The 9,534-nt window shown below is 40.7% G+C and overlaps 1 protein-coding gene across 1 annotated transcript in view; it reads right to left on the reverse strand.

Annotated features, from left to right (window-relative positions):
* Nucleotides 1-9,534, reverse strand: part of LOC137638572 (acidic leucine-rich nuclear phosphoprotein 32 family member A-like) — a 32,206-nt gene that overhangs the window by 22,002 nt on the left and 670 nt on the right. The gene's annotated exons all lie outside the window — the stretch shown is intronic.

The raw sequence follows: 9,534 nt of genomic DNA on the forward strand, positions 1-9,534 counted from the left end.
GGAGTAACATCAGCCTTATCCTATCTAGTCTTCAAATTCCCTTAGGCTAGCATGAGCTTTCCAATGATGGAATACTCTCCAACCCTAAGGCAGGCCACAAAATCCTTAGGGCATCATCCTTTGGTAGGTCACCATCTGAAAAGTAGGTCTTGGGCTCACCCCAAAGCAAGTTAAATAGGTCTAGGGTAAGGAGATAGGACGACCTCCTTTGGAGTTTGTCCTACTGTTTGTTACATCTGGGTTATCGTTCTTCTCTCTTACCCCACCGGAGGAAGTAGAAAGAGGTTTTGCAGAAATCTTCAACTTCGAAGAAGACCCTGAAGGAGAAGAAACCTGCTTTGTCTTCTTTCTCCTCCTCATGCAATACTCAAGACACTGCAATAAAAGCCACTCTTTACATTCCTTGCAGTCATAGCCCCTGCAGGAAGGGCAAAATCAATGGGCGTCCACTGAGCTCCTGCTAATAAAACATTCAGCATCTACTACCCAGAACACCAGGGCAGGACTGCACACCCACACATGATTTCTCCATTCCTCCAATCGATCAGCAAACTGAAAACAAAAAGAAATTATAAAAAACCCAAGTATGTCTGTATAACTCGCGGGCTGGCATCAAAGTGGCTTCTAAGTAAGCTGGTAGTAGGGCAGGGCTTCTACACTATCCGCTAGTAACTACAGACACCTCTTAAATTATAACAGACGAGTTCCTAACCATTAAAACCATACACCAATTAAAGGACGAAGATTTGTATTCCTGTGGGAATAAATGTACCTTGCTCAAATTCCAAGCCCACCCACATGTGCACTTGCTTTGTGAACATTATTATTAGTTATTATCATCATCATTACTATAATTGGTCTATAATTGTTTGGGTTACTGGGATCTTTTCCTGTCTTAGCTATTGGTATCTCTGTACTGTTGCATGTTTCCATGCCTTTGAAAATAGATGCTTAGTCCAAATATGATTAAAAAATTCTTATAGATAGGCATTTGCCAAAGGAGCTAAATTTCTTATATCAAAATTTATATTATCTTTACAGGGGGTTGTTGAACTGTTATTTGATCATGCAAATTCCAGTTCCTCTTCAATAAATCAGTATTTGCAATTAGTATCTTCCACAGCATCAAAATTCAATGTATGTAATTGATGGATTGAAAGATGGCATCCAAATTATCAATATTGCTTATGCTTTCAATATTTCACCCAATAATATTTGAGATCAGATGTGTATCATGAACTAGTGACCTATTTTGAATTAATGCATGTCTTCTAACTATTTAAAATTTCTCTCAAACTTGCATGAAGAATTTTCTTATACAGTACTAGACACAAATTTTTGCAAAAAAAAAAATTATCTTGCCTTTTATTGCATGTTTTCTAAATTTAGCAGGTTTATTAAATTAGTTTCAATACAATAATTTCTATGGCCATATCAACCTGTTTGTAAATGGTTTCTTCATACATTAGGGGACCAATTTTCACATTTTTAAATCTTTTATCAAGTTCCTAATTTTCTTCCAATTGCATCCTTTTCCTTAATTAATTGGGTTTAAGTTAAATCCACCTATTGGAACTGAGACTAAAAATAATGGAATCATCCTCCCCGATCTAAAATGATGGGCTTCCAATCAAAGACAAGAATCTTACTACAAGGATTCGATCCCCTTGGATTCCAATGACCCACCCCTGAGAATAGTTCTGCCAAAAAAGGTCCATACCATCTTTGAGATGGCTGAAGTCACCCAATACTCTTACACAGAGCTTTGAATGCAAACACTTCTCAACACTGATAACTTTTCCAATTTCTCTAAGTAGGGAATAATAAAGAAAGTGGAAATATCCATCCCATATAAGAAAAAAATATAGATAAAGAAATACATACAGATAAGGGAAATATTACTCAGAGTTATGGCAGCAAGACAAAATTTTATAAAATTAGGAGGAGGTGGGAGTAATATTGAGAAGTAGAAATAGAATAGAGAGAACTTTGAGTCAAAATGGGGGGGGGAGCAGTTTCCATAAGTTCGAGAGCCTTTTACATATCATAGAGCTTCAACAAGGAAACAATATTCTATGTTGAAGCAGAATGACTATGTCAAGGCATCCTCTCATTAAGAGGATTCGTCAACTTGTAGAAGCAGAGAACCATGCCTCCTCGTTCATTGATTTGAGTCACTGTACTCGTGTTGTTGCACAGCACAACAGAATGACCTATCACCTATTGCAGTACCAGTAATGTTGCAAGGTGAAGACCGTAAACCGTAGGCTTCTCCAAAAATACGGATGACCAAGGAGATCTTGCCAAGTCGAGCAGTTCCCGTCTGATCAGGAAAAGGTGTGCACCTCCCTAAGCTTGCTTAGACGAATCTAAAGAATACTTCATCCTTTGCTTGGGTGTGACATTTAACTTTTCTCCATTTATTATAATCGTCAAATCGCAAAATAAACCAAGGGCAAAGTTTCGATCCCGAAAGGAAGAGCACTGCTGCCGCTATCTGATAAGGCATCTGTGATACTGTGTCTCCTTTTTTGCTGATGTACTGTACTGTATGACACTACGCTACATTGTCATTCATCTATATAACTGAGCAACCAACTAGAAAACTTGAAAATGTTGAAGCCCTAGATGTGCTGTTTTCAACTTCGACACATTGTGATTTTCCCTCTTGTGACCATTGCTATGTCAGAGGGCCCTTGAGATGGGCACCCCACCTTCTCTTTGACATCTGTAAACAGAAGGATATCTGAAGGGGTCTACCCCCAAGGGAGAGCACTGAAACAGGTTCTCATCATCTAGACACCAAATTACAGTAGATGAGAGTTGGTATCTTGCTCTATTGGTACTAGGGTCCAGGGAGAGACAGGTTTGTGGCCAGTACTTTTTTAGGCCCCATTGTAACAATCATAGATGGAGCAGACCGGGAAGAACAAGCTTTTCTAGTGACATAAAATGCCCCAGAAGTTGTTGCTATCGTTGCACTATTAACTGTGACTGATGAATGAAAGGTAGAGCTACCTGTCATTGCATGGAAAGACCTTTCTTGCTACAGTATTTAAGTCCATGCCAAGGTATATACATTCTTGCTTTGGAGAGAGCTTTGATCTCTCTAAATTCATCACATTTCTTGTTGTGACAAAACAAGGTAAGTCTGTATCAATGATGAAAAAGTTGGGACTCCGAGTCTGCCTGTATCAGCCAGTCGACCAGATATCGAATCAGACATTCCGATGGCACCAGCCCAAGCTAACACCCGTGCAAATACTCGAATGAATATCTCAGGAGCTGTGGACAACCCAAGGCAAAGAACTTTGAACAGGAAGACTTCGCTTCATCTTTTTATAGGTAGTAGGTTGGCCAGGGCACCAGCCGCCCGTTGAGATACTACCGCTAGAGTGTTATGGGGTCCATTGACTGGCCAGACAGCACTACTTTGGATCCTTCTCTCTGGTTACGGTTCATTTACCCTTTTGCCTACACACACCGAATAGTCTGGCATATTCTTTACATATTCTCTGCTGTCCTCATACACCTGACAACACTTAAGATTACCAAACAATTCTTCACCCAAGGGGTTACTGCTCTGTAATTTTTCAGTGGCAACTTTCCTCTTGGTAAGGGTAGAAGAGACTCTTTAGCTATGGTAAGCAGCTCTTCTAGGAGAAGGACACTCCAAAATCAAACCATTGTTCTCTAGTCTTGGGTAGTGCCATAACCTCTGTACCATGGTCTTCCACTGCCTTGGGTTAGAGTTCTCTTGCTTGAGGGTACACTCGGGCACACTATTCTATCTTATTTCTCTTCATCTTGTTTTGTTAAAGTGTTTATAGTTTATATAGGAGATATTTATTTTAATGTTGTTACTCTTAAAAATTTAATTTTCCTTTTTTTTCCTTTCCTCACTGAGCTATTTTCCCTGTTGGAGCCCCTGGGCTTATAGCATTGTGCTTTTCCAGCTAGGGTTGTAGCTTAGCAGTTAATAATAATAATAATAATAATAACACCAAGCGTAAATACTTCCTTGAAGAATGATTTATGAGGATCTGAAAATGAGCATCCCAAACATCTTGTGAGATAAAATCAAATTTCCTTACCACATGTCTAACCATTTTGCGCGTTCCCATCCTAACCGAGCTTGGTGGATAAACTCGTTCAGGGCTCATAGGTCTATTACAGGTCTCCAACCCTCAACAGACAGCTAAAGAAGACCGGAGTGCCGTCATGGACTTCTAGAAGCATAGTCTGCAACTCTGAACATAGAGCGAGGTAATTTTCTGATCCTTGGTGATAGGAAGACCACATCCTCAAATTTGGAATGAGAGGAGTGGGAGAGGTGGTGAACATAGGGCAGTATCTAAACCGAAGTACATCCACCTTCCACTGTTCTGTCTCTGAAACTGCAGTTTGTTATGCATTTTGCATAATGTTTTTCATAATTCTGACAATCCTTTGCTTTCAGATTTTCCCGGACAGTACCGTCCTGTTCAAAAGACTAGGTATGCAGTATATTCAAGTAGCCATGCCTTCTTCTCCATCATAAGACTTAATACTACATGATATACTAGAAGTTTCATTCCAGCTATGACCAAGTGGAGGAATAATCTTCGTAATCAGGTAGTTTCCTTGTTTCCTTTCCCAACTGGGCTATCTTTCTATGTTGGAGCCCTTGGGGTTATAGAATTCTGCTTTTCCTACTAGGGTTGTAGCTTGCTATAATAACAATAGCAATAATAATAATGTCTTTATCAGCTATCTCCTCTCCATTTGGGAAGAGGATAGGAGAGCATGCATCGCTAATTTTCTTGCATGTATAGCTCATGTGCATGCACATTGTGCATCGAAGCAACTAATTCTGATGAGAGCGCTTGCCGTCTTTGAATTCACGTTAAGTGCATCAATATCATAGTGCCATAAGCGAGTGCAAATCCATAGGATTGCTAGGAAAACTACCACTATACACGCTAGTGTTAAGAATGCCAGTGTGGGAGGGCACTGATGTTGTGAATGTAGATAACAGAGGTCTGGTGAGGTATATGGGTGCAGGCGGCTACAGCGCATTCACCAACACACGATGAGTATGTCTGAACACCTTGTGCGTTAGGAAGCATAATGATCATGAGAACATGCATTAGTAAGTGAGGATGCGTACCGCCCTGAAGCATAATTCTCATAACTGGAAGAGCTACGGTATCTCGAGTGAGAGGAAAGCTTGTTCTGCCAACAGTTTTGCTGTAAAAATAAAAGAACTTGATGGAAGCCTTTTTTAAATTATATTTTCAGTTGTCACTACAGAGCAACCTACACCATCATAACTCTTGGAACCATCGGTATATGATAAACATCATCATGCTCAGAAGCATGAGATAGGATACTACTCATTAACTGCTCATCCGAGCTGTTCCTTTTACCTCTCATGGGAAGTCAAAGCGCCATACATGCCAACTGCATTTAGGGCAAATAATATGAGCCACCTCTCTATCACTCATAAAGTGATGCATTTTCCAAACACTCCCAAGCAGGTCCACATATCCATCTTTGCATCAGGCAAACACATTCACTCTTTAGAGAAAAAGGGAAAAGTTAGTATACCCAAGTTTGTAGAGCTCCAATAGAATGTCAGTGTTAATTGGCAGCAAGGATCAAAGGGACTGTTCAGTGTACCAGCACGGGGATGGGACTTCCCTGCTACCGGCCAATAAGTAATGACTACTGCCGACATTGTTAAAAGTTAAACAGGCAAATTCCAGCGGTGCTAAATTCAATCTCTTAAGCAAAGGACAAAAGTTTGTAATAATGTAGGAACAAATGACTCAGCAGAATGGGCTGACCCTACTGATTCATACAAGAATGGGCTGAACCTACTAATGTATGCAAGAATGCACTGGCTAAACCTCCGAACGCATGTAGGAATGGGATAAACCCAATAATACATGCAAGAATAAGCTGAACCTACCAATGCATGCAAGAATGGGCTGAATCTGCAGATGTATGCAAGAATGGGCTGACCCTACCAATGCATGCTGGAATGGGCTGAACCTACAGATGCATGCTTAAATGGGCTGAACCCACCAATGCATGCTGGAATAGGCCGAATCTACCGATGCATGCTAGAATCAGCTGAACCTACCAATGCATGCTGAAATAGGCTGAATCTACCGATGCATGCTAGAATGGGCTGAACCTACCGATACATACAAATACATACAAGAATGGGCTGAACCTACCGATGCATACAAGAATTGACAAAACCTACAGATGCATGCAAGAATGAGTTGAACCTGCCGATGCATGCAAGAATAGGCTGCACCTACCAATACATGCAAGAATGAACTGAACCTACCAATGCATGCAAGAATGGGCTGAATCTGCTGATGTATGCAAGAATGGGCTGAAGCTAAAAATGCATGCTTGAATGAGTTAAACCTACCAATCCATGCTAGAATGGGCTGAACCTACCGATACATACAAATACATACAAGAATGGGCTGAACCTACCGATGCATACAAGAATTGACAAAACCTACAGATGCATGCAAGAATGAGTTGAACCTGCCGATGCATGCAAGAATAGGCTGCACCTACCAATACATGCAAGAATGAACTGAACCTACCAATGCATGCAAGAATGGGCTGAATCTGCTGATGTATGCAAGAATGGACTGAAGCTAAAAATGCATGCTTGAATGAGTTAAACCTACCAATCCATGCTGGAATGGGATGAACCTACCAATGCATGCAAGAATGGGCTGAGCCTACCGATGCATACAAGTATGGGTTGAACCTACCAATGCATGCAAGAATGAACAGAACCTACAAATGCCTGCAAGAATGGGCCGAACCTACCGATGCATGCAAGAATGAGTTGAACCTGCCTATGCACGCAAGAATGGGCTGAACCTGCCGATGCATGCAAGAATGGGCTGAACCTGTCGATGCATGCAAGAATGAACTGAACCTACAAATGCCTGCAAGAATGGGCTGAACCTACCGATGCATGCAAGAATGAGTTGAACCTGCCGATGCCTGCAAGAATGGACTGAACCTACCAATGCATGCAAGAATGGGCTGAACCTGCTTATGCAAGAAAGAATGGGCTGAACCTGATGATGCATGCGAGAATGGGATGAACCTGCTGATGCATGCAAGAATGTACTAAACCTGCCAATGCATGCAAGATTGGGCTGAACCTGTCATCGCATGCAACCATGGGTTGAACCCACCAATGCATGCAAGAATGGGGTGAACCTACCGATGCATGTAAGAATGGCAGAACCTACAAATGCATGCAAGAATGAGCTAAATCTACTACCTGTACATGCAACAATGGGCTGAACCTAATACCAATGCATGCAAGAATGGGCTGAACCTAATACCGATGCATGCAGGAATGGGTTGAACCTACAGACGCATGCTTAAAAGGGCTGAACTTACTACTGATGTATACAAGAATATGATGAACTTACTACTGATGCATGCACAAATAAGCTGAACCTACTACCGATGCATGCATGAATGAGCTGAACCAACTAATGTATGCAAGAATATGATGAACTTGATAACGATGCATGCAGAAATGGGCTGAACCTACTACCGATGCATGCATGAATGGGCTGAACCTGTCGATGCATGCAAGAGTGAGCTGAACCTACTGGCGCATGCAAGAGTGGGCTGAACCTACAACCGATGCATGCAAGAATGGGCTGAACCTACTGACGCATGCAAGAGTGGGCTGAACCTACAACCGATGCATGCGAGAATGATGCAAGAATATGATGAACTTAATACCGATGCATGCAGAAATGGGCTGAACCTATCGATGCATGCGAGAATGGGCTGAACCTACTGACGCATGCAAGAGTGGGCTGAACCTACTACCAATGCATGCAAGCATGGGCTGAACCTACTAACGATGTATGCAAGAACGGGCTGAATTTACTAATGATGCATGCAAGAATGGGCTGAATTCTAAATTCAAAATATATTGATTTAATAAGACATCCTTCCCGCATCTTCAACTCTTCACCTGAACAGTCTAACTGGGATCGAAACTTTTTAAATTAACTGCCTTTGAGGACAGAACCTAACAACATATCTCGAGAGCAGTAATAACGTTTAAATAGATCTGTCATATATGCTGTAAACAATGAGAAGAGAATCATGTTAACCTATTCAACACAAAATAGTCACTACAAGTTTGTACTTCTTTGGTCCAACTGATTTAGGCTGCATGATTGGGAAGATCATTCCACAATCTGGTCACAGCAGGATTAAAACTTCAAGAATACTATGTAGTACTGAGACTTATGATGTAGAAGGCAAGACTGTTAGAATTAACAGCATACCTAGTACTCCGTACAGGACGGTACTGTCTGGGAAGAACTGAATGCAAAGGATGGCCATGATAATGAGAAATCTAATGCAACATGCACAAAGAGCTATCACAAGCAAGATGAAGAAACTTATCACAGAATCTCCCAATAATTTGATTATAGACAAAATTATAAGTTTTAATAACAAATAACATAATTGTACCCGAGGTAACCCTAAACCAACCAAGCATATTCTAGAACTTGGGCCTACTATAGTCCATTTCTTTTATCGAGGCAGATTTGCACCGACTCGCAGCGGTGCCCTTTTAGCTCGGAAAAGTTTCCTGATCGCTGATTGGTTAGAATTATCTCGTCCAACCAATCAGCGATCAGGAAACTTTTCCGAGCTAAAAGGGCACTGGTACGAGTCGGTGCAAATCTGCATCGCTAAAAGAAATTGACTAGGAACCTTTAGTTTATTTTTCCTATTTGGTTAACCTACATCGTAAATAACCTAGATATAATTGGTTTTATTATAGTTCTGGTCAGGGAAAGATTTCGAATAAAAATCTTTTTCCAATGGGAAAATTAATTTTCTTCAAAAATTACATTTATTCTTATGGATCTATAATTTTACCGGTATACAAAGCTTATCCCCTCCTACAATAGCTATTTTTCTATCATTTAAAAAAAAAAAACAATACTCCACAGTATAGCCCAAGGCAAGGTTAGGCCACAAGTGTACATTGGAGGCCCATCTCATGATAAATGCATGTAATGCTTCACTAATCACTGACCATATAAACGAATTGACTTACTATAATTTAAAAAAAATAATCATAATACATAATCATACACACCATTGGAAGGAAAATTTTTACCAAGTCTGCATGTCTCACTTAATGCACAGCCTCTTCCAATACCATATATGGATATTAACACCTATGCAAAGGAAATGTGGTATTTAGCTTTCTTTTAAGAATCTGCCTTGCATATGGTGCATCCCAGGTCAGGGCACAGACTCCACCAGACATGCTTCACATGGCCATCGTGTCACGTTTATAAATTCCCGTCTACATTTCAGCCTAAGTACTTTCCCCGTTATGCTTAAAGACCTAGCTTTATGTATGTGGATAATTCTACACATTCTACATAATGCTCTGGCATTAAATACGCCCGCAACGAGGTTAATCCCCTTTCGCAAACAGCTTGGACGTGTGGTGTG

This window comes from Palaemon carinicauda, chromosome 3, assembly GCF_036898095.1.
Source record: "Palaemon carinicauda isolate YSFRI2023 chromosome 3, ASM3689809v2, whole genome shotgun sequence".
In the NCBI taxonomy this organism is placed as follows: domain Eukaryota; kingdom Metazoa; phylum Arthropoda; class Malacostraca; order Decapoda; family Palaemonidae; genus Palaemon; species Palaemon carinicauda.